The sequence below is a fragment of the Dermochelys coriacea genome, chromosome 5 (assembly GCF_009764565.3).
Source record: "Dermochelys coriacea isolate rDerCor1 chromosome 5, rDerCor1.pri.v4, whole genome shotgun sequence".
Taxonomy (NCBI): domain Eukaryota; kingdom Metazoa; phylum Chordata; order Testudines; family Dermochelyidae; genus Dermochelys; species Dermochelys coriacea.
Window position 1 is genome coordinate 50,020,827 of NC_050072.1, and position 26,519 is coordinate 50,047,345.

The following is a 26,519-nucleotide window of genomic DNA, read 5'->3' on the forward strand; positions in this document are numbered from 1 at the left end:
TAATTTGGGGACAAATGTGGATGTTTAGTCTGACTCCACCGGCAAGACCTAACTTAGTTAGCTGTTGTGTCTTGTGCTTGTCCAAACAGTCATGGGCTCTGCAGGGCCCTCAGGGCCCAGCGCCCCCTGTGCCCGCTGCACTGAGCAGCTAGTGTCCAGGCTGCTCTGTCAGAGCAGGTGCTGTAACAAAGGCCGGCCGTCCGGCCAGCCCTAAAGCCTTTGATGGGGCTAACAACATCTCTGAGCTAGGGCTCCACATTTGCATGCAAATGTAGCGCAGTGTCCCCTTTTCTTTGAAGGCAAACAGAAGGACATTTGTAGTGTTTGCAGGGATGGAGCCCAGTGGAGCCATTCTTCCTAAATAGGCTGGCCTCTAATAAACAAACTGGTGGGGAGACAAACATGATGGTGTCGCCTCCTCCCCCCAGCTACAAAGTGTGGGTTCATTAACCCGGCTCTTTTCCTCCTCATATCCCCTTAGGGCTGAGAGACGAATTACTGGAGCTGAACTGGGCGGGGATTGCTCTATATGGGGGCTAATGTTTCAAGCAGTTCCTCCAGAAGGACCACACAAAAAGAAACTTTTTAGTTTATGGTGCTATTATGCAGCGTTTTAATTTAGGGATAGATTTAGCCAAATGTCATCTATTGGGAAGTTAATGCAGCCCTTATGTGTTCAATCGCGTTTTATACCACACACGGTCTCTCTTTCCGGAAATGTTTCTTTCCACGTATTGCTTTGTTTCTGTTGGATCATTTATTTATTTTTAATTATGTATTTTAATTCTTCTCGACCAGATAATATACCATTTCTCTCAGGCATAAAAAAAATTGAGTCCTTCCCCACTCCTCCTTTTAAAAAAAACAAACTGTCCCCCAATTTCAAACCTGAGTAGTTGGCATATCTGCATATATCCTGCCTTACCAATGGTTCTATTACACTCAAAGGTTCTGCTGATGTGACTGAAAGGTGTGATAGTTTTGCTGTTAGCGTTAGTGTCAACGAACCAGAAAGAAAGAAAGAAAGAAAAAGAAAGAAAGAAAAGCGAATGCCATTATACTCTTGGCTTTCTTTTGTATAGGTTGCCTCCTTTACAATATTTTGCAGAGGTAGGGTGTCTATTATTTTGAGGATGCACTTGTTTCTTGTCATTTTAAAAAAAGTCTTCCTGTGGAACAGTTGAATCTGTCTTTTCTTGATCTCTCCCTCCTTAGTCCCATATCTCTGAGTTCTCTGCTTGACTGAGGGTTGAGTTTGAGTCAGGAGCTGCTTCTGTTACTGCCTGGGGATGTAGATTTGCTGGTGATGATGATTCAGGCCATTTCTATGTAGTATTATTTCAAGTATTCAGTGTCAGAATTGTCCTCGCTGTCTGGACAGGAAAACTGTTTTCACCTGTTCCCAGATCTATTTCAGCCTGGTGTGGTTCGTTACTCCAAAGACTATTAAGCACAAGAAGTAGCTGGCAGTTATTCTCACTAAGACTGAGGCCTGTGGAACTGTTGGAAAATGTGTGCGCTTTAATGGCTTCAGGTATGAGCGACAGAAGTATACTGTGTGTAATATTGTCCTTCATTAGTCACAGTAAGTACCTGAGTAGTCTCCAATAATATTGTGTTTGACAGAAATAATGGAAATTGTGATCATGACCCTGCTTTTCAGGGTTTATACTACCATAAGCAAATCAGTTTTTCAAGTATTCTTAACAGCATGTCTCTCCCAGCTCACACAACGTTTCGTCGGCATCCCTTTTAATTTCGAAAGAGGTTATACCAATTATGTAGAGTTTTGTTTCCCGTATCGACGGAGTTTCATCGGCTCGGAGGCTTTCCAGATCTGCAGCAGGCAAGTGTAATCTTGGTACTATATTCTATAATAATACATGATATTTTTTTCTTGAAAACTAATTAACTTTTAAACCATTGTTAATATCCCCTTCCCTGCCCCGGAACTGCGTGTTGCTGTTTACCTGCTTTTCTGCTCTACTTTGTAGTTCTTTCTGTCTGTGTGCAAATACAAATCACTTTCCGCGCCACAAACAGCTGCATTCTTCTCCTAACATCCTATTTCCCGGCTGATTGTCCTCCAATCTCCTTAAATGTATATTTCTCTGAAAACGTGTGACACTTACTCATTTCGAATCCGTGCCGCTGTGATAAAACCAGAGAGCCGTGTGCATGGGAGTCCTACTGATTATTATGTTCAGATTTATTTTATAAGACAGAGGCGTGCCCGCTGGGAGCCACAGATTTGCAAATCGTGTGTTGTTATTGTTCTCCAGTACAATAGTACCATATTTCACAGTCATAGGTTTATTTAACTGATTACTTTGCTCCATCTTTTGTTATGTGTTATATTTTCCCGAGCAGCTGTTACCTTCCAGCGGGAATCCCCTCACCTGTGCCCATCCCCAGCTGCAGATTATTTGAGGCGCTCACTGCGGCAAGTCTTTCTCCTGCTAGACCATTTGACCAGCTGCACCAGGAAGCGGCCCCCCTTCGGCACTCCGAGGTGAGCAGGCAAATCGACTCTGAGAGCCGTGTGCCCAGGGCGCTGGGGAAGGCTGGCCTGGGGAGGGAGCCGGAGCGCGAGCCTGTTCTGTGGGTGCAAAGTCGGGATCGTTACTTCCTGCAGTTTCCCGGGAGAGTTTTTCTAGATATGCTTGTTGCAACACACATTACGCTCCTTAGCTGAAAAAGGAGAGGAGCTGTCAGTATTGCCTGTCTGGATCTGAAGCGGGGGAAAGAGGGAGTATATATACTCCAGGGATTGCCCAACCGGTAATTACCGTGGGGGGAAAAAACATGAAAGTGTCACTCACCTTAAACCCTCTGTTCCCATTGTGAATGTTCTCTAAGGAAGGCGCGCGGACGCTTTTCAATGCAATATATTTGGTTGACACTTGGATGAAAATTTGACCTGGTTTTCAGTGCCTTGAAGGCACTACGGGCCCTCAGCACCCCTGGAAATGAGGCCAAGTGTTTACAAATATGGAAAGGTTCTAGCTCTCCACAAAGAGTTGGTGGAGTATTTCTTGCAGTTCACATGGTCTTTTCTTCTGGACTTTGAAAAAAGGCATTTCATTTAGGCCACGGAGTATAGTTTGTGGATGCCAAGAAAGAAGCGTTAATTATGAACTGGATTACACAGAAGAATTGGTTTTAGATGCAGAGTCTAGTCAATTCCAGAAATTATATCAGGGAACTGAATTCAGAGGGAAAGTGTTTTTATCAAAACAATTAAACCTGTCCTTCCTCCAAATCAGGAAAGACACACTGCATTGATTCTAATGTTTCCTTTCACTGATGGAGCAAAACGAAGGGCAGACCTCTGCGGGGCCTTGTACTTAGATGAGAAATCACACAATTTATATTGGAAGCGAACAGATAAATAGATATTTCAGTTGCATTTAATCCTCCGAATGCAGCTGGGAAAGAATTGTCTACGATTGAGTCTGAAGGTATTTTTGCAAATATATGTGTGTGTATATCAGAGAATTTTGTTGAATAAGATTGGGAAAGAAATGTCTACTGTTCTTTCATAAAGTATTTTTGTTAAGAGTGGACATTTCTTTTCCAGTTATGTTACGTATATATGCGTTTCTAGGGGTTGATTATATGGTATTATTTAATACACACATAAACATAATCTTATCTATCTATAATCTTTTAAATGTAAGACCCATAGGTCTGACTAATATATTTAGCAAGCACAACGTGAAGCTAATAGTTTTCTCATCCATATGTATATGAGGAAATTCCACCTGTCCAGACTACAATAAAATCCCATGACATTCAAATCGGACCAATGATTCAAGCTTATTCATAAAAGAGAAAATAATTGGGGGAAAAAAAATCTCTGAAAAGCAGAGGGGATCAGGTCCCCTAGATGACTTAACTGCTTCAGTACTATTTGGCAACAAGAACTATTGTCTATGTAAAATAATCCCATCGTTGAAATCCAGCTTTATTCCTTCCTTTAACTTTACCATAGGGCACCGCTTTGGGCTTGTTAGAAGACTTCCCGTGCACAGCTAATTTCAATATAACATACCTGTACATTGGGAGCCTCCCCTGTACTGCTCCATCTCTTCATTAGTGACTGGTTACAGTAAAACAAAACACAATGCCCCAAAGCTTTGTCGGCGAGGCCAAAGGGCAGCATTTTTCTGGAAATTAACTTCTTGAGATCACTTTCAGCACACGACTCACCTCAAAGTACTGAGGCTGTTTTCTTGATTTAAAAAATGTGTTTTCCTGCGTCTGTGATGATGTATTTAATAGGACAATACTTGCAATTCTTCCTGATCCCGACGTATTTTTCAGAGGAACGTTCTGACAGGCAGACAACAAATTAGACAAACTTTCCATCCCCAGCACAAGCAACCTAATCTGCATTATTCAGGAGCAAAATTTGCTCATTTCCTTTTGAAGAGTTACAAAAATAGAATCCCAGTAACTTTTTCGTGTGTATGTCTCTTAGGAGATGCATTTTGCATATGTGTTTAAAACAACCAGGTCTGAATCGACAGCCTGGAAGAAATTGTAATTTAAAATAAAATCTAAGTATATTAAGAGCCCAACATCCCCCCGCAGTCTGATACAGTTTGCTGAGCTGTTCTCTGTCAGTAAGTACCACAAGTTGCGCTATAGAATTTAGACAGAATTGAGTAGGTGGTTTGGGGTGTTGGACTGGAAAATACCTTTGTGCATTGTGTTCAGGATACTTCGGTCTTATCTGCTTTCTCTGTAAACAAACACCAAAGTACACCGCTGTGTCTCAGAGGAACTCGAGCGAATGTCTTGTACCTGCAGCTCCTAATAGTCTAGGGCGCTCAAAATTTGCTGACATTAGGAGTGAATGGTCTGGAACTTCTTTTAATTAACAAACTACTTTCATAATAATCGATTATTTTGCTTTCTTCAGATTTTGAATCCTAAAGATCTCTGGAACACAAAAGGAAGAAGGGAAGTGATTTAAATCGCTTAAGTTTGGCGCAGAGCATTCTTCATTGCTACCAGAATTCTCCATTGAAATCAATGGGGTATTCTTCGTAAAAAACACTGGCAGGATATAACTCCTAGTTTTAGAGGTAGGTGTGTGTATGTGTGTGTGTGAGAGAGAGAGCGAGATCTAAAATGTTAATAAGCCTCAAACAGTTTAAGAACGAGTAATAAAAAAACCCTGCTTGTTCTGACCGATAAGTATATCGTATTAGCGTTCTCTTATTTGATAGAGAAAGAAGTAGAAGTGTTTCAGTTAAATAACACAGTAAGGAAGGTAATAGAGAGATTGACATTTTGCATGACTACAAGACTTTTAATCATGATACCTTTGTGGTGCTGCTGTAAATAATCCAGTGGTGCCAGAGCCACGTTTACGGCCCTTAATGGCCAGCGCTCCCCAACAGGAGACAAATGTACCGGACTTCCCCTTCATCCTTTGAAATACAGCAGTTGCTGATGTCCCGGGCTAGACCTTGGATTCTGGACTGGGCTAAGGAGGCGCTGGATTTATGGACCCGTTTACAGCCTCGTGCCTGTCTTTTACTTCTCTCGTTTTCATTGAAAATCAGTAAAAAGAGAGTCAGTTTTGCGGGGGGGGGGGGGATAATATGCATTGTGCCAAATTGTTGCAGACCCTACTGGTCTGGGATCCTCACATACAGGGTGGAGAGGGGAAGAAGCAGAGCGTTTGGAGCTGCAGGCTGATTCGTGTACTAAAAAGCTCATGCAAACCTAAATTCTTCACCAATTGAGTTCTGGATCGTTGATTTGAAAAATCGGATTCCTTGTGTGGAAGCAGTTGACAGGAACCTAAAACGATTAGTTGCATTCCATACCGGATCATTTTTACTGGTAACATTTTGAAACGATTGATCCCTTCCAGACCGTAAACAATGTCCAGAAAAATGATCTAACTAGACTTCTATTGTTTTCCTTTGTCTGCGAATCCCTTCACGGCTTTTGCCAACGGCTTGATGGAGGCTTGACAGGGTTTTGCTCCTGAGCAGAATATTTAATTTCAAATCGTTGGCAATTTTGTTTGTAATCTCAATCTGTCGGAGAATGAGTGGCGCTTTTAAAAGTCAGCGCCGCTGAAAGGAAAAACCGGGTGTTTCCCTCTGATTTGTTTCTTCTGCGGTCTTGTGCTGACATGATGCAGAAAAGGGGGAGTGTGATAACAGATCTTTTACACGCTTGGGCATTTTATAATCTGGTTCATGCGAAAGGAAACGGAAATTCCCCTCACTCTCTCTCCCATAGGCAGGGAAGGGGTTTGCATCTGTTTGTGGCTCCGACATTGGGACCGCGGCACGTAATTACATTTCTATACGGTAATCCTTCCAGGCGGTTTCAATGCAGCTGGAAGCGGGGCTGTGCAGGGAGAGGAGTTCGGTGGAGGGGGGATTCCCGACCCACTTTTGCATGCCATTTGCAAAAACCGAGCTACGCCCCTCATTCAAACAGGTTCAAGTTTGCTGCTGTTTATGCGCAGGAAATGTGCTGTGGAAATTGCGGCCTTCAGTATCCCGAGTCCCTTCCTTTCTCTAATTCTCCAGTGTTTATTCTGCTGTCAATTGAGTTATCAGGGTGACAGTTCGTAGGGAGTTGTGACTTGCCCTGATGCGTTTGCTGATCGGCAGACTTTCCCTCTGTTTTTACACCTGCACACGCTACCCTACAGTCCTTTGGCTGATTTATAGCCCAATTAAAGGTTCAGTGTTCCCAAAACCACCCGCGCAGTTTCCCTTCGGTACCTTCTTCCTCCCTGCAGCAAGAATATGTGCGGGAATGCGCAGAACTTGAGACAGAGCCTCATCTTTCATTCTCCCAGCCTCTGGTAGGCTGCAGCAGTAGGAGGTCATATCAATCAGCTCTTGTATAAATGCAGGCACGAAAAAAGCCCTTGCATATTACAGGGTATCGTCCTATGTCCATAACAGAAGCGAACAAGGAAGTGGAAACTAAATCCCGCTTTCGATCTCTCTTACAAAACCCAGGACACTTTCTTCTTGCATATAATTCTACCTTTAATTGGAAGGGAGGCTCCTCGTACACAGCGCAAAGTCCCAATTCATAGACACCGGACTATTTAACCATAAATTCCGACTCTTACAACAACGAACATACGTGTGGAAAAGGCCCGGAGGACCCGATCCTGCGGTCCTTGTTGAACCGGAGACGGCAGGATCGGGCCCCGTGACTTCTTCAAATGTAACGAACATCTTCCTTCTGGGAGTCGGACTAGTTAGTAAAATACATAGACTTCCCGATTGTAATCGGTAAACTGCGGCACAGATCTAAACCTTTACACCAAGGCCACTTAGCGCCAACTTTTTGTTTCTTGTAGTAGATATTTTAATAGTACAATGTCACTGTTTTGTCAGTAACTGCGAGTCTCCGTCGGCACAAGGAGCATTTATTGAACAAATGCAGGTGTTAACACGAGTTCTCCAGTGTGTTTTGATCGCACTTAACGGACGGGGAAGTTTATCATTTTGACTTCTCCTTTCAGGAGTTGTTCTACAGAAAGGGGTGGTAGATTTCCTTGGGAGTTTGATGGCTGACTACTTTTTAAGGGAGGCGGTGTCTTGTACGTAGATTCGGCTGCTCGCCCTAAAAAAATAATGCTGAAATTTAGCCACCTCTCATGAAGGTAACAACTCGGGGAGGAGAGCTTAGCTTGGAAAACACACTCCTCTGGGGAAAGAAACAAGGACAGTTTCTTCTAAGTTTTTTGCAACCCAAATAAAGTTCGGGAGAGTTTTTTCTTCGCCAGCTTTATTATCCAGCCCTGGGCACACCGTGAATCCCTTGCCACCATGTCAGACTCTACGATCTTCTTTTCACAGAGAATAAACAGCTCCCAAGTACAGATTGGCATCTTCCTAACTCAATTCTGTCTTCCGTTACATCGATCAATCCACCTTTCTAATTAGACTAATTAGAAGATCTGTGGAGGGTTGCTGGGCCCATAGACTAAACGGCTTGGGGGTAGTGAAAAGACCCCTGAATTCCCACCATGGGAGGCAGCTATTCAGTGGGACTGTAACAGTTGCTACGTTTATCCCCTGCCATTGAAAAGAGCCCTGCTTAGGGCTCGATTAAGATGTTTGGAAACTAATGCCCCCCGCCCTGGATCTCTCTCTAATTAGAGGGCCTGGATAGATCACCGTGATCACTCAAAAGAAACTCCTTCCGCGCCGTCTTCTGCCTCTCCGGAGCGCTGGGATGAGTTGTTTAAAAAGAGAAGGCAGGCCTAAAAACCCGGGAGAAAGCTGTCGGCGGGCCGCAGCCTGGCGGGCTAACGACTTGCTGTCAGGCTCTCCGTCTCCTGCACACGCAGGCAGGCTCCAGGAAGCCCCGGGCGGCTTTTCGCCCCTTCTTTGCTGCTGGCTGAGAGATTTCTCCGCAGGGCATCGGCCGCCCCCTGGGGCGCTTCGGTGGTCGCGGACGTGCTGGGCGCCACGTCAATTCCAGCCGCCCACACGGGAGCTGGGGGCAGAGCGGCGGCTAATCGATGAGCTGCACGAAGCGCGGTCTTTGTGCCCCCTGCGCTTTCTGCGGGGTGGGTTTCAGGGACAGCGGGAGAGAGGAGAAGGTGCGTCGTGCTAATGATCAAACCAGGCTTTCCCCCGCTTCAACTAGCACTGCCCTAGTCGCTTTTATCCGAAGTGCTGAGCCCCACCTGGTTTATTTTCAAGAGCACAGTGGGCGGGTGGGTGGCGATCCCGCCGGCCTTTCTTTAGCGGGTAGAACCATTTATTTTAGTGGGATTTCTCGCTTGAAAAGGGGGCTACAGTTTAAAGACTGGTCCGGGTGCGGGGGATGGGTGGTTGGTTGTGAGACTAATCAGGCGTTTCACGTGACAAGAGCTTTCCAAATGGGAGAGCAAGAGTTTAGATGCACCTGATCTCTCATCTGATCTTGGGTTTAGGTTTGCACCCGCCGCAAAGATGGAGCAAGGCTGGAAAAGCTGTAGAACAGAGGGTTCCGCCGGAGTAAGGTTTCCACTGGTTCTGCTGCAGTAATCCCTTTTAACGGAAAGAAGCCAGATGTAAAAAGAAATACCATCAGGTCACTGTTCTTAATCTTGTTAGGTTAGAACATGGAACTTGGCGAAAGATATTAACTAAATGTCAGCCTATGCAGTCTGCAAAACTCCCTGGACCCAAACTGCAAACGGAGCCAAAGAGATCAACTGTACGGGAAACGTGATCTCACAACCTCGCCTCTGAAACTGGCCTTACTGATTCCAAACGGCTTTGTGTAGAGTGTTTTCGTGTTATCCTGTACAGGACGATGAGATAATATGTAGTAAGTTTTGTATGTAAAATTCACCATTACTCATAACAAAGTGGCTGGGCTAAATGGCTGATGATTTCAATTGCACTTGGAAACAATACATTTTTCTGTACATGAAGGTGAAGTTTTTGGAAACCTCGAGAAAGCAAAGCAGAAAATAACGTTCTAGGTACGATCTAACAAAAAGGCTACCAGTCTAAGAAACTGAGGCATGATTATTTTGATAAATAATTGATAAAACTGTTAATGTTTCTAACAGACGTGAAACACGCATTGCAGTTAAGTAAATAACTTTGTGACTCAACTATCCTGAAATGAAAAGTTAAAAGGGGAACCCTGTCATCTGATGTCGCTCTTTTTCTGGCAAAGCATTGCAGCAAATACCGACCCAGCCATCACATACTGGCCTTTGCAGGGGAAGCGAGAGCTTTTTGAAGAAAAAACAGAATCTTGCAGCTACCTTGCTTTATAGAGTGCTCTCAAAGCTCGCGTGGATGGGAGGAGGGGAATACCTTAACAGTGTGAATGTGTCATGCTGTCCTGTTGATGAATGGTATCTACTCTTTACAAAACCATTCTGTCCCAGTATTAAACAGGGAAGTTCTTCCTCCGACGGATAAACCTGTATTGACCCAGGGGGGACACTCATTTCCCGTTTCCCACACTGTTTTCCCGACTGGTTCTGAGAAATGGGTTTGTAATTAAGTCTTCAATTTAAAATATAACTTCCCTCTCCTGCCATGGTTAGATACTCTGGAGTAAAAAGATACGCACATTTTGTCTTTAGTTTTATTAGCTGACAGTAGTGTATATAATAGGATATGTTCATTACCTCATGGTTTTTACTGAGAGCTTTTTTTTTTTTGTAAGATAAATCTCTTAATATAAGTACAGGAGAACTGATTGATTAGAGTTAGTGCACATTTACAGCCGCTGTGACAGAAATGTCTTTTTAATCTTTTTTTCCCCTGGGCTGTGTTACGCATCATTTTCAGAGTTCTGAGAATCTCTCCCTCCCCTCTTTTTAGCCTCTCTATGGGAAACTTATGTGTTTATTGTCCCTAAACTTCAGCCCAGGCAGGACTCCCATAACTACCTCTGGTTATTTTAACCATAATTCTAGATATTGCTCTCTTCATGTAGAGTAAGTGGGAACCTCACAACGTCACGATGACCCAAGGAAATCCACTCACAACCAACTAATGGATTTCAGTCCATGGGGTTTTGGGTTAGTCCTGGTCTTTTCTTACTGCTCTTGAATGCCAACAGAGACAGATCATTTTATCTTCTGCTGCTATCACCCTTCCAAGCATGGAACAGGGACATTGAGATAATATAACACAAACATAAAATTAAAAAACCCTCCACCTTCTCTTCATTAACTCTATCCTCCTGCTGTCTGCTGCGCACAGATGCTTTAACTTACTGGCTTGATATGACCAAAGTGCCTTGAAAAAAGCTCTCACTTATTACTTGGCAAGAGAAGACCCACCAAAAGCCAATCAACAAATTAGAACTCATTTGAAGAATTATATTCCCCTGCATCTGACAGGCAGCTGAGACTCCAGTGTATTTGCTCAGCAAGGAAGTGGGCATGTACAACTGGTTTTGAATATTATCCTCATTTGGGAAATGGAGCCGAATAGCTGATATTTCTCCAAGCTGTTTAATTTGTCGGAGAGTTACGCTGGAAAATGGCACTTACTCCGCTGCAGTCAATCGCAGGACTGGCATTTCTATCCCTCCAGCCTTATCCCAGCACATTCAAAGCAGACAAAATAAGGCAACAAATAGTGTTTGCCTCTAAAATTAATACGTGGGGCTAACTCTTTATACCCTCCTTTACCCCTTTGTTAACGTTACAACGCCAGAGAGCACCCCCAGCAAGAGACTGCACCGAGGTGAGGATTGACGTTAGCAGGTCTACCAGGAGCGCAGTCCCCGATAGATTATATATTTGTAATGCACGTTAGGTTGGTAGACTTGGGGGAAGTTTTTCAAATATGCATTATTTGGTGGATTCAGACCGATCATTCTTTAAACCTGTTAAATCCCAATTCCCCACATTAAACATTTTGGGGGGGAGGGAAGCATTCGGGACCAAATCTGCTCCCAGTATTATCAAGGGGTGTTTTGCTCGAGGAAAGCCAGGCAGAATCTAGTTTTTGATCACAAAGGGGAGTAAAACTGTGGAAATCGCACTACAGTGGTGGATGGTCCCAAAATTGTCAGAAGGAAGAGAAGGGAACCAGTGTACAGCCTGCCCCGGCGAATGACCCCCGCCCTCTCTGGGTCCCGAAGCTGGCTGTGGCCAGAGTGGAGGAAGTCTGGTCTGCAGCACACACGGAAACGGCAGCGGGAGACACTGCTGCTGGCGGGTTCTGTATTAACTCCCCCTCACTGCCTTTTACCCTCATCGCCTCCGGAGAGGCGGCTCACCGGCAAGTTATGGATGGGCGCAGTTCCTTAGAGAGTTATGCTGCCAGCGGGAGGGGGAGGTGAGGAGAGTTTTATGAAGGATAATTCACTCCCCAAGGCTACCCCAAGAAACACGAGGTTTGCCTTCAGATCTCAGCATTCCCTATCTTCTCCAGCTTCTCCCAGCAGAGGGGTTGCAGTATCTGGAACTCTGTGTGGTTTGCAGGATAACTTTTTCCCCTTCCTGTGTGGGCTCTTCCCCCTCCCTATCCCCTGCAGGAGTTAATAATGTCAGGACAGAATCTGCACACGGGAGTGATCCTTATTCTTGTCTCCGTGAAGGCAATGGGGCTGGTCAAGTGCCTAAAGACTTCTGGCCTGCAAAGAGGTGCAGGACCTGCCACACTGATTATATTACAATCATCCCATTAACTCTTTGCTGCTCTGTGATGGCTACATAGGAGGAACTAGCTAAAGTAACTGGCCAGGACGGTTCTCTTTTTCTACCGGAAATCATGAGAAAAGCGTTTCCTTAAACAAGTAAAATATAATAGTCCTTTAAAAAAAAAAAGTATGGTGTGATAAGTGGAGGCATGCCCCAGATGCAAAGTTTGGATCTGAAACTAGATCTGGGCTTCTACAAAAGCTCAAGGGAGTTCAGCTCGTGTGTTCCAGTTTGGCTCCACAAAAGGATGAGGGTAAGTACAATTAAATGCATTTTATGATCAAGAATTAGTCTGTGGTGAATCCTGAAGGAAAAAAGCATCCTGGGCCTGAAGGTACTGTTGTTATCCATGTAAAATGCTAGTAGAACGTGTAATAAGTTAGGCCTTATTTTTCTCTCGTGCCGGTTTTAAGCCTTTTTAACTCCATGGTACTGAATGCAGTTCCCCCGTGACTTACACGGGGCTAAGCCAGAAGAGGCTCAGTACAACTGTGGCATGTTCTATTCGAATTTTAAACAGATACAACCCCAACGCTGAGAAATGGGACATTCGTTACATCTTTCTAGAAAAGGAGTGCCCACGGAGGTGTTTTTATCTGATAATACTATGCGTCTGTGGGGCGTTTAGAGGAGACGCTGGTCGGCTGTAAGGAAGGAAAGAAGTACGGTGCAATCGGTGCTTCTCCTACCAGTGACCACTAGCGTCCGTCATAAAAGCTCAGTCACTCTTTTTCTGGACTGGCCGCAGATCAGATACACTTAGAAGCTGAGAGTCAGTATTTTCCAATGATTTTTTTTTTGTCTTTCGGAGACTTTTACTCAGGGAGTCAGTAAGCCAAAGAATGTGATGAATCCATCAATTGTTCCTACCCTAAAAGGACGCTATTGTTGTTCACATATTATTATATATATATAATTTTGCATGTGAATGTTTAAAAATGGATAGTTGTTTTCTGGAAGAGCAGACTAATACAATAAGTCAGAGCACCCCTCTTTCTGCGATCCAGCAAAGTTCATATTGATTCGTTTGCTCCTTTTTACACCTCCTTCGGGCAGACGTGTGAAACATAAGAGGAAGCATGAAAACGAGCTTTCATAACCTTAAAAGCATAAAGTATGTGTTAACAAATAACTTCAAGCTGTAAGTGGCTGCTGTTGATTTGCTCTCAGTAGACACTTGGAGATAACACTGGCCATTAACAATATTTTCAGTTTATGTTAAAGGCAGGAAACATGCTGCTTATCCTACTGTGTTTCTGTAAATTGAAGAGGAGGGGAAAGGTGCAGAAGAGGGTAAAGATCTTGAGAGAACTCTCTAAGGGGCGGGGCCCTATATTGCATGCCCTAGATCTGTGTGCACAACTCTCATACATATCAATGGGAGCTCTCTTGGATTGAGGTCACTATCTGGCCCCAAGTAATATCCAACGTATTTGTATACTGTCTACAGAGCCTGGAACTTTTAATCCTGGTGAGCAGTGCTGAACCTTCTCCTCTGGGCTGAGTAATCTGGGTAATTTTTCATTTTGTTCATCTGGGCTGCTGTTTTAAAAATCGCAAAACAAGTAGTAAAACAAACCAAAATAAATGGACAGTGAATACATAAGGGTGTCCCGGATGAATACATTATGGGAGCTGAACTGGTGGTTTTTACAGTCATTTGGGACCAAATCCTGTTCCCTCTTCTTGTGCAGTTGGTCCTATTGATTCCAGTGAAATTACTTGAGTGAGGCAGATAAGAAGGATTTGTTGATTTGTCCCTTTAGAGTTCAGCACTGCTTTCCCTGACTCTCCTGCCAAAAGTAAATGTCCTTATACAGCCACGTCTGAAGAGGGCGCTGAGGTTTGCGTATATAGAGTAACTATTTGTACATATATATATCTGCAAGTAATTACATCTCCAGCTCAGTCAAATCTTGTGCTCCTTTCTTCTACATCACTGGTGTGGGGCCATTGCAGGGCCATTTGGAACAGGTTGCTAAACCTGTAGAGTCGGGGGACAGCAGGTGGTGAAGGAGGTATCTTCTAAACAGCTGTGAGTTTACTTGAGTTTAGAGGTTCAGGAATTTCCCTAGGGCTAGTACCCGCAAAGCCATGAGCTCGATGACCTTTACAATTCTAAAAACAAGTAGATCAATGGCTTAGGATGCACCCTCCCGAGATCCAGGGTCTTCTCAGCTGAAGGCTTGGTAGCCAGTCTCAATCAGCAGGTGGTTGAAGTGTTTGTCTAAAGTTGTACATGCTTTTAGATTGTTTTCCTAGTGGGTGTTACTAGACAGTTTTCCTGGTTAGCACTTGGGGAAAATTTTTTTTTTAACTAAATGCTCGACAGAAAGTTGGAAACTGCACTAATTAACGTGAAATTACAATATAAAACATATAATTTAGACCAAATCCATACTATCCCTCTCCTGTACTAACCCATTCCAAGGATCTGGCAGTCACCAGCCACCTCTACCCCCTGCCAGACTTGTAATAAGCGCAGTTTGGCTGGACCACTGCATCTTGTAAATGTGATCAAAACATCCACTGAATTCAACAAGGAACAACCCACCAACTTCTGTGCATTTCATTGCAGATTAAGAGCTACTGATAAGTAACAGTTGAGGAGCGGCTCATAATTAATATATACTAAGATACACAGCACAATTTAGAAGAACCTCAACAGCCCCGAACCGAGCACCCTATCTATGGGCATGCCCTCTCCCACCCTGGCCACACTGGGCCACCACGGGATTCCCCAGCTGATTGGCTCAGGTGGTTTTCTGGCTGCTTTGCATAGAAAGGTGATCAGGATCAAGCCATGGGTTAGGGATAATTAATTTCCCGGCTTTTGTGGATTTCATATCTCAAATTCAGTGTTGAATTAAAGGACCGGATAATGCAGACTGATATCAATGGGAGTTTGTCTGAGTAAGGACTACAGGATCAAGACAATAATGTAGGTTTCCAGCCATTGGATTGCAGTGCTTCCTTTCAAATACTTGCTGGTATAGTTCATTCCCCTTAATTATTTAGTTCGTTTTGCATAGGAATCAAAAGCAAGAAATGGCCTTCTAAGAAAATGTGGGTGGGAGCAGAAGGGAGAGTATTTGAAATAATTAATTACAACATCGTATTCTTGTGTTTTTGCTACTTATGACTTTCTCCCTCTCTCTCTCCCTGCTCCTATAAAACACCTGAAGACAAAATTCAAGACCATTCTGATTTTTAAACCATCTGCAATTTATAATTCTATATATTCCATTGCAGATGATGGGAGGTTTGGGTGCACCAGGTTCAGTCCCTAGAGTAATTTAGAGCAGCTGGAAAAGCCAATGGATCTGGGAAATCAGAGATTTCTAGGGCATAAGAAAGACTTTTTCTTGTGATGCCCCATACAAAGGAGGTTAGAGGGTGGCTGGTGTGGAGCCGCTACATCACATGGAGATTTTCTGTGAAGTGAAGGAAGAACTGGCCATGTTTCGTACCAGAGCAGAGCAAAGCCAAGCCTCACAGTTAGATCACACCATGATCTGAGATGTCAGCAGAATGTATTTCAAAAGTACTTCTCAAAGTTTTCCAGAAGGAGTCAAATAGTGTTTAAATGGTCCAGGTTACCAAATACTCAAGAGAACTGTATGGGGAGTTCAGAAACAGGAATTTCTATTTCAATATCACAACCACAAAATGACAGTGGATGGGTTATTGACATGAGACTATGACAAGAGTTCATCAGGGATATTGTATAGGTTATACCTGTTGCTACAAGCAGCAGGAACTTCTGAGGAGTCTAGGAGCTAGAATGCCTCAGCTACATAGTTATATCGTTTCTTTTTATCTGCCCAAGTGACAAAACCCCAGGAACTTGAAAGGTTCACAGTCTTCAGCTCAGCTATTACAGTGCCTTATGATATGGCTATATAAAGCAACAATATTTTCTACATTTTGACAGTGAAAAGAGGAAAAAATGAAATTAAAATAAATATTTCTCCATTAGAATCATAGAATATCAGGGTTGGAAGGGACCTCAGGAGGTCATCTAGTCCAACCCCCTGCTCAAAGCAGGACCAATCCCCAACTAAATCATCCCAGCCAGGGCTTTGTCAAGCCTCACCTTAAAACTTCTAGGGAAGGAGATTCCACCACCTCCCTCGGTAACGCATTCCAGTGCTTCACCACCCTCCTAGTGAAAAAGTTTTTCCTAATATCCAACCTAAACCTCCCCCACTGCAACTTGAGACCATTACTCCTCGTTCTGTCATCTGCCACCACTGAGAACAGTCTAGATCCATCCTCTCTGGAACCCCCTTTCAGGTAGTTGAAAGCAGCTATCAAATCCCCCCTCATTCTTCTGCAAACTAAACAATCCCAATTCCCTCAACCTCTCCTCATAAATCATGTGTTCCAGTCCCATAATCATTTTTGTTGCCCTCTGCTGGACGTTTTCCAATTTTTTCACATCCTTCTTGTAGTGTGGGGCCCAAAACTGGACACAGTACTCCAGATGAGGCCTCACCAATGTTGAATAGAGGAAAACGATCACGTCCCTCAATCTGCTGGCAATGCCCCTACTTATACATCCCAAAATGCCATTGGCCTTCTTGGCAACAAAGGTACACTGTTGACTTATATCCAGCTTCTCATCCACTGTAACCCTTAGGTCCTTTTCTGCAGAACTAGCCATTCAGTCCTTAGTCTATAGCGGTGCATGCAATTCTTCCATCCTAAGTGCAGGACTCTGCACTTGTTCTTGTTGAACCTCATCAGATTTCTTTTGGCCCAATCCTCTAATTTGTCTAGGTCCCTCTGTATCCTATCCCTACCCTCCAGCATATCTACCTCTCCTCCCAGTTTAGTGTCATCTGCAAACTTGCTGAGGATGCAATCCACACCATCCTCCAGATCATTAATGAAGATATTGAACAAAACCGGCCCCAGGACTGACCCTTGAGGCACTCCACTTTATACCGGCTGCCAACTAGACATGGAAGCATTGATCACTACCTGTTGAGCCTGACTATCTAGCCAGCTTTCTATCCACCTTATAGTCCATTCATCCAGCCCATACTTCTTTAACTTGCTGGCAAGAATATTGTGGGAGACCGTGTCAAAAGCTTTGCTAAAGTCAAGGAATAACACATCCACTGCTTTCCCCTCCTCCATGGAGCTAGTTATCTCATCATAGAAGGCAATTAGATTAGTCAGGCATGACTTGCCCTTGGTGAATCCATGCTGACTGTTCCTGATCACTTTCCTCTCCTCTAAGTGCTTCAGAATTGATTCCTTGAGGACCTGCTCCATGATTTTTCCAGGGACTGAGGTGAGGCTGACTGGCCTGTAGTTCTCCAGATCCTCCTCCTTCTCTTTTTTTAAAGATGGGCACTATATTAGCCTTTTTTCCAGTCATCCGGGACCTCCCCTGATTGCCATGAGATTTCAAAGATAATGGCCAATGGCTCTGCAATCGCAACCGCCAACTTTTAGCACTCTTGGATGCAGCGCATCCGGCCCCATGGATTTGTGCTCGTCCAGCTTTTCTAAATAGTCCCAAATCACTTCTTTCTCCACAGAGGGCTGGTCACCTCCTCCCCATGCTGTGCTGCCCAGTGCAGTAGTCTGGGAGCTGACCTTGTTCGTGAAGACAGAGGCAAAAAAAGCATTGAGTATATTAGCTTTTTCCACATCCTCTGTCATTCGGTTGCCTCCCTCATTCAGTAAGGGACCCACACTTTCCTTGACTTTCTTCTTGTTGCTAACATACCTGAAGAAACCCTTCTTGTTACTCTTAACATCTCTTGCTAGCTGCAATTCCAAGTGTGATTTGGCCTTCCTGATTTCACTCCTGCATGCCTGAGCAATATTTTTATATTCTTCCCTGGTCATTTGTCCAATCTTCCACTTCTTGTAAGCTTCTTTTTTGTGTTTAAGATCAGCAAGGCTTTCACTGTTAAGCCAAGCTGGTCGCCTGCCATATTTACTATTCTTTCTACACATCGGGATGGTTTGTCCCTGTAACCTCGATAAGGATTCTTTTAAAATACAGCCAGCTCTCCTGTATTCCTTTCCCCCTCATGTCAGCAATGGAAGTTATTAAATTTACACACCAAAGGTTGCATCTTCTAATGAGTGCTGTCAGATATTATTTGTAAAAGAAAAATAGGTCAAAATATATTGTTTTTCCTTTGGCCAACTCAGCCCAGCATAAGAAAAACCTATTAATGTACATCATCAAGCCACGTAAATCAATATTGCACCCATATAATAGAAGGTAAATAGATTATTTTGTTTTACCACGCTGAAAGCTTTCATGGAATAAAACTAAATATTAATAGATTCATTCTAACGGAACAAAAGGGACAAATCATTAGCTAAAGAAAGCTGGCTTTCAGCCCACATTCTATAGGGGCAGGAGGAAAGAGCAGTAACTGGGCTGTTAACATCTACAAAAAGGCCAATATTTGTATATAATTTATTTAGATGAAGTGTGCAGAATGTTTTTATTTGTTCTACATCTCGCTGTCTCACCTCTCTATGAACTCCCCAAACCCAGATCTACTCCAAATGCTGCTGCTCCCCCCCTTCTGCACACTTTCCTCCAACGTGTTTGCTTTGGCAACTTTCATGTTCTTACAAACAATTCTTCCAACGATATCAATCACTCTTGCACCCAAAGAGAAATACTGTACACTCAATGCGATGACAAAATGAAACATGTTTGAAGCAAACCATGTGTTCTAGTGTGCCAGGGATTATATTATTTGCTCGAGGAACATGTTCAGAATATTTTAGGCTTCTGTTATTCCTGTGATTGTAAATTTTATTGTCTGCTTTTGGAATTTATGATTTAGGAGACAACACAAATACCTTTTTATAGTGGGATAATTTCTAAATGTGAAATCTACCAGGTATTGCATGGGGAAATTTATTGGAAAATAGCATTTTCTTTTCTAATGCTATTTGTCTTCGGATTCTTACAAAAACTATGGCAAGTGCTTCTGAATCCTGGCAGAAGGTTGTGGGTGAAGGTTTGATTTAAAACTCCTTTTCACTTTCAAATCTTGGGTGAAATGGGCAACCAGGGTCAAATGGAGAAGCTAATGAGCTCATCAATGCAAGGACACCCTCTGTGCACCGATCACACCAGACTTCCGAGGGGGATTCCAACTTTTACACAGTGGTAATAGCCCTGGCTCTCCCATCTCTTCTATGGCCTGCAGGAGAAAAAAAAAGACTGTAGGGGCAGATTGTCAGCAGCTGGTGCAAATTGTCAGACACCATCAGCTGAGGATTTGCCCCCACAGTATATGGACTCAGGCCACAGCATGGCTCATTACTTATGGCTTAAGAAGTGCAGCTGCCTTCCTCAAAAGGGAGTTATCTCTGGACGTTTGGATGATGGCAGAGGAGCTAGCTTATGATGTGTTGGATTCGATCAAATTTTATGGTACAAGAAGCCGTCAATGAATTTTCAAATCAGCTTTGGTGTCACTTAGCCGAGCAGGGGATGCCTGAAGGTTCTGTGTGGAAGATAGGAAAGAGCTAGTGATATTCAGTGAAACGCTGTCTATGGTCTTTTCACTCTCTCCTTGGCTTGTGCAGGTGGCAGAAGGCGGACGTATCTGATGCTGCACCCACCTCCAACATCTGTTCCGCATGTCAGTGGAAAGCTACATCAGAGAAAGATGAGAAGTGGCAATGCAATGCATTTATAGGCATCATTTATGCTCTTATGGCCACAGCACCTTGGCTTTGTCTCAATACTTTTCTTTCCTTTTGGTGAATTTTCTATGGAAAATTGGTGTGAACTTTAACTCTCATCCAGGAGATCACATATTGTATAAGGAAGGACTAGAATCCCGGTGAACTAAGCTTAATGAGCTCTTGTCTCTCTGTTTGTTCTGGACAGAAATAAGATATTCTGGAATTGTTTGTGCATCCCAGAAATTAGAAATTGGGACCGCACTTGTGTAAACCTCTCACACTCTTGGCATTCTTCCCTCTATAGACCTCAAGGAGACTTGCATGATGTCGCCAGTTGTATACCTCGCTCACATTTTGAGGCTACATTTGGTAGCTGTAGTCTCTGAAGTGGAAAGGGATAATATGTCTGTGTAACCTAGAATTCATGAATTACATATCTAATGTTCATTTGTTCTGTTGGATTTAGTGAGATATGATTAAAATCCTTGATTTTTTTTTTTTCAGGCATGTTTCCAAAACATGGTCTGTGATGGACAAGTATAATACCCTTCCTACATGGAGAAGGACTCAGCCCATTAAAGAAGTGGGTCACTCTGTTCATTTCTATCAGTTTATCCCAAAATCAGTTTTAGTGACCATTATGATTTTATGTTGTTGTTTCTTTTTATTACCTTAGCTCCCAGGAGCCATGTTCCTGGACCAGGACCCCACTGTATTAGGCATTGTATAAACACAGACCAAAAACTGTTGTTCTCTCTATATTCAAACCTAACTTCTTGAGTAGACCATTGTCACCAAAGCCTCTCTAAAATGTTGGTTGCCCTTTTTATAACACAGTATGACATAAAACAGCTAAAGAGAACATGGTTTATCAAGATCCCAATAAGATATAATGTAGTGTTTACATATTGTGTAGCTAGGTGTAATTCAGTATCTAGCAAAACTTGCAATATGCTAGAATATTCAACTCGTTTCTGTCATAAGATCTTTCTGTTTCAGGATCTCTCTCTCTCTCTCTCTCAGGATCTCTTTCTGCTTTTTGCCAAGGTTGATCGGGTCTTTTAGTCTGGAATTCTGATTGGGTCTTGGAGAGTTGTGATGGGGAGAGAGAGAGAGAGCTTCTCTTGAGGAAGGAGGTCAAATGTAAATGCATCTCCCATACTTAACAAGGACTTTTGTCAAAATCTCTATTTCATGTCCAGATTATTTTTTCTTAGTGACAAATGTTTTGCTCTTTCCTCTTTTTACACAATGACCAAAAAGCAGGTGAGAGAACAGACATAAACAAATGAAGATTAGCCCTTTAGACTGATCAAGTTTTAACTACTGACTCTATTTCATGAACCAGAGAAGTTGGTTCCCCTAGAAAGGGCGGGCAGGTTCTGTGTCTGTTTTTTTTTTTTTTAAATTACTATACATCTTCTTATTCTATTTCTATAATAACTTCCTATACAGTGATCGGAGCCTAGTCCACCTTGCCACAAGAGATTTTATGATTGGTTAACACATGGAGAGGGTCTGTTCATTAGCCATAACAAGAGTATGGCTTTGTTTTCCCACAGGAGACTTCACAATATCATAGGAAGTTTACTATTGGGTTTCATTATTGTCTCATTTTTCGATTTGGACACTGCTTTTTTGAATGAATTTTACTATATCCCTGTGTGAATGACAATTCAGTGAATACAAGCATGGTTCTGGTTTGACCCTTCCTCTAGACTGTCTTCTGAACTTGTATGAGACAATACAGTGGTGTACCTATGGGTCCACATGCTTTTATCACTTCTCCTAAACCCTGGTTTTAGTTACACTGGTGGAAATCTGCAGTAAGTCCATTGAAATTGACAGAGTGACTCCAGATTTCCACCACTAGGGCTGCAGTCAGAATCTGGCCTCAAAGGGTGGTGGCATATGAGGACAAAAATCACCCTCTTGCGATGCACAGGTAGCCTATATGTGTCTGCAGACCATATTTTGTGGCACATTTGTTTTATTTTGATTTAGAACAAAGTAATTTTACACTACTGAGTAATGCATTGCTGAAGTGTCACTTGGCCAGTCAGATCTGCTTTCTCTTGGGGCCCAGGAATGTAGGTCTTGCTTATTGGTGCATACTTCTGGTATTGGCCCATGCAGATATTGTTGTTACCATGTGGCAATGGGCCTGATTTTGATCTGGCTAACATCAGTTTTATACTTCAATGGAATTACTCTTTGAATTGAAGTAAATGAGCAGAATCAGGCCCTGTCTCTCTCAAAGTTCAATTATATTTTTGAAAGTGTCTGGAGGTGACGTCACAGGGTCCCATGTTTACTGTGTCTCTGTTTCCTTATCAAACTGGCTGTGTTCAAAAGTGAAAAGAAGTTTCTGCTAATTGCCAGCTCTGCAAATTCAGCCTGAGTTCTGAAGGTCAACCTGTGATATTTCTGGCTCAGTAAACAAGATAATCAGTAATGAAGATTCCTCAATTAGAACTTAGTTAACAAATGTGTTGATGTATGAACCACATTCTCCTGTGGTTGTATTGAGTCTTTGATGTTAATAGAAGTAAAAGGTAGTACAAACTTGCTGTTATCTTTAAAGTAATCAGATATGTCTCAACAGGAATCAAAACTATTGAGTAAGTAGGTGTCCTAATTACACAGTCAGTTTTCTGATCCCAAACACGTTTAAAGAGAAGATCGTACGTTGCCACAGATCTACATTTTCAACTTGTATGAATCGCATCTGGCAAGTGGTCAGGTTATGCAATGATCACTTCAAATGAAACAGCTCTGAGTCCGGCAGGTAAAGAAAATATGCTGTAGGCCATAAAAGCTGTGAAGAGTGCTTTAATGGTCTCTGCTGAAAGTGTGGTTATGGTGAGAAAAGAGATATATTTCCTGCCTGTATTTAGAATAAATACCTTTTTAGTTTTCTGACAAAAATAAGTTGATTGTATATCTTCTGCTGGCACAGTAGAAACAAAACAGGAAGATTATTTTTTGGCTTGGGCATTGATATTTCACCATCTAGTCTGCGATGAATATTTAATATTCAGTAAGTTATAATATGGGCTTGGTAGAGTTGTTTTAGCAGTGGAGTTTACAGATAGGCTGTCTCAATTTGTTCCTCTTCTAGGAGGTAACAGTACAATCAACAAGGTTATAAAAATGATGTAAACTGCCTAGCAACCCTCTTTAGCTCCTATCTAGTTAGTGGAAGTGAGAAATAGCTTTTATTAAATGCAAAACAGTCAAAAAATCCTTCAGAGGAAAGGAAACAAAAAACCAAACACAAAACAAAAATGACAAAAAGAAAGTGAGTGAAACACCTGCCTTCGAAAGCAAACACTTCTGTGAGCCACTGTCTTGTGACATAAAGGGAGGCAGAAAAAGATTTAAGATCTCCTCAAACAGTGCCCTTAGGAAAGCTGGCATAGGCCAATGGGGGCTTAAGGAGAGCCAAGCATCTGGAAGGGTGTCAGGCCTGCTTCCCCAGTTCGTCAACAGCATTGTTAATTAACCAGTTAATTAACCAGTCCACACAAGAGATCCACTTCCTGGACACTACGGTGCTAATAACCAATGGTCACATAACCACCACCCTATAGTGGAAACTTACCTTCCACTATTCCTACCTACATGCCTCCAGGTTTCATCCAGACCACACCACACGATCCATTGTCTACAGCCAAGCTCTACAATACAACCGCATTTGCTCAAACCCCTCAGACAGAGACAAACACCTACAAGATCTCTATCAAGCATTCTTACAACTACAATACCCATCTGCTGAAGTGAAGAAACAGATTGACAGAGCCAGAAGAGTACCCAGAAGTCACCTACTACAGGACAGGCCCAACAAAGAAAATAACAGAACACTACTAGCCATCACCTTCAGCCCTCAACTAAAACCTCTCCAACGCATCATCAAGAATCTACAACCTATCCTGAAGAATGACCCATCACTCTCACAGATCTTGGGTGACAGGGCAGTCCTTGCTTACAGACAGCCCCCCACCCTGAAGCAAATACTCACCAGCAACCACACACCACACAACAGAACCACTAACCCGGAACCTATCCTTGCAACAAAGCCCATTGCCAACTCTGTCCACATATCTATTCAGGGGACATCATCATACGGCCTAATCACATCAGCCACACTATCAGAGGCTCGTTCACCTGCACATCTACCAATGTGATATATGCCATCATGTGCCAGCAATGCCCCTCTGCCATGTACATTGATCAAACTGGACAGTCTCTACCTAAAAGAATAAATGGACACAAATCAGATGTCAAGAATTACAACATTCAAAAACCAGTTGGAGAACACTTCAATCTCTTTGGTCACTTGATTACAGACCTAAAAGCGGCAATACTTCAACAAAAAAACTTCAGAAACAGACTCCAACCAGAGATTGCTGAATTGGAATTAATTTGCAAACTGGATACAATTAACTTAGGCTTGAGTAGAGACTGGGAGTGGATCCGTCTATTTCCCCATGTTTATCTCTTCTCCCCCCCCCCTCCACTGTTCCTCAGAGGTTCTTGTCAACTGCTGGAAATGGCCCACCTTGATTATCACTACAAAAAGTCCCCCCCCCCAATAGCTCACCTTACCTGATCACTCTGGTTACAGTGTGTATAGTAATACCCATTGTTTCATGTTCTCTGTGTATATAAATCTCCCCACTGTATTTTCCACCGAATGCATCCGGTGAAGTGAGCTGTAGCTCACGAAAGCTTATGCTGAAATAAATTTGTTAGTCTCTAAGGTGCCACAAGTTCTCCTTTTCTTTTTGCGAATACAAACTAACAGGGCTGCTACTCTGAAAACCCATTGTTCATTCTGTTTGCAGAATCTTTATAACCGCTGATGATGAAGAAGGCAGAAAGAGCCCAGCCTAACGTTCAGATCTCTGCCGGAGTCAAAATCGGCCAGAGTCAATAAGTTCAATAACCAACAATTTGACAGACTCCTGTGGCTTCAAGGTATTTTTGGCAGTAGTCATAGATGACCCTTAGATATTCTTTAGGTATTGGTTGATTCTTTGTGATCCTTTACATATGGAATGTTTTCAAAAATGTAATAAATTTGAAATGAGCATGCAGCAAAGGAGGGATTGGAGACCAAGCTTTTCAAAAGCAAGGCATGTAAAAGATTTAAGAGGATAAGTGTGTTCGGTATGTTTTTCTAAATCAGGCTTCTTTTAAGGTAGACCACAAAAGTGGAGGCACCTAAAATCACCAGGTCTTTTCTTTTCTTTTTAAATCTCGTCTGTGTTTTTTTTAATTAAAAATATTCCCGTTTGTCGATGACCATGAGCTTATTTTAACACCCCTTTACCCACCTAAAGCCAAATAACTATACATTACACTATGTTTATTTGTTTCCAAGTCCGCGGCTGAGCAGAGAGAGTGCTTTGCCTCTCAACCCACCCTCGCGCTGTCTCCTTTGCTTTTGGGAACATATGGTTATGGGACAGTGAAATGTGCTGGAAAATGCCCAGAGAGATGTGCTTGTGAATGCTCATTTCGAGTCCCAGAGAAACATCTCACGAATGATTGATCTCCGGAGTGATGGCAGAATAATCCCAACCACATTTGGTTTTATAACACAATTAATACTGCAGCCTATATTGTTTAAGGGGAAGGCGAAAGCCAAACCAAAAGCTCGTGAAAATAAATACTCATCAGCAAATATTTTGATTAGTTAAAATGCTTTAAGGACCTAACTTTTTAGAAGAAAATAATCAAGATCAGAAAGGAGCGGAGCGTCCCAGAAACTGCCCCACAGGCCATCTGAGAGCGAGAGAGAAAGAAGCCGCTAGTGATGAGTCCGCCACGGTGCGAGACACTTGGAGTAGACTCAGAAAGTTTTATTTGCTATTATGTCATTTAGTGTTGCAATCCACCCATTCAGCTAAAGGGTATGAAAGGGCGTGGATTAAAACCTGCCCCCTGCCCACCTCTCCGTCTGCCGGAGAGATAGAGATCTCATTCTTTTACGGCTAAGCGCGCTTTCCACGTGCGTCTAGTGGGGAATTGACGTTTGCCCTGGCGTTCTCCTGGGTGTGTTCGGGGAGAAGTCTAACAACTGCACCTCCTGCAACAATATTTTCTAGCACTAACCTACATCTTCCCGGCCACGCTGCTTGTATCAACATGCGAGCGTTGTTGTGCAGGTACTATAAACAACCCGTAGCGGGCTCAGCTTTCTGGTCAGCGGGGCAGGAGGCTGGGAACCTCACATGTCTAAAGCTGCCACAGTTCACAAACTGAAACCTTTATAAACTGATTTCCCTTAAACTCTTTATTAACTACCCCTAAGGACCCTTACTGCTGCTTCTGCTCTTGCACGGCGGTGGTCTGGCTCCTCCACGAAGCACACATGCTAAACAGATTAACATGCTTTGGCTGACCCACACTTCACAAACCAGGGATAGAGTTTCTACAGCTCCATGTGGAAATTAACCTATATGTAGCAATGGTCAGCTGCAAAGAGGGAGTTCCAGCTCAGACCAGGCAATCTAAACAACCCAATGTGCTCTGTTACTCTTGGCCTTTCCCTCCCCTGCTCATGACTAAATATTTATTAAAAAGAAGCGATTTCCCCTCTTTTGCTGGGGTTGGGCATGTATCTGGAAGAGCTTTATTTGTAAGTGCTTTTGGGACA

At 43.0% G+C, this 26,519-nt stretch overlaps 1 long non-coding RNA gene across 1 annotated transcript in view; it reads left to right on the forward strand.

Moving 5' to 3' along the window:
* Positions 1–2,049: 2,049 nt before the first annotated feature.
* Positions 2,050–26,519, forward strand: part of LOC122460365 — a 74,188-nt gene continuing 49,718 nt past the window's right edge. Inside the window, exon 1 of the long non-coding RNA XR_006281628.1 lies at positions 2,050–2,512. This is a non-coding gene — a long non-coding RNA (uncharacterized LOC122460365). The remainder of the gene's footprint in view (positions 2,513–26,519) is intronic.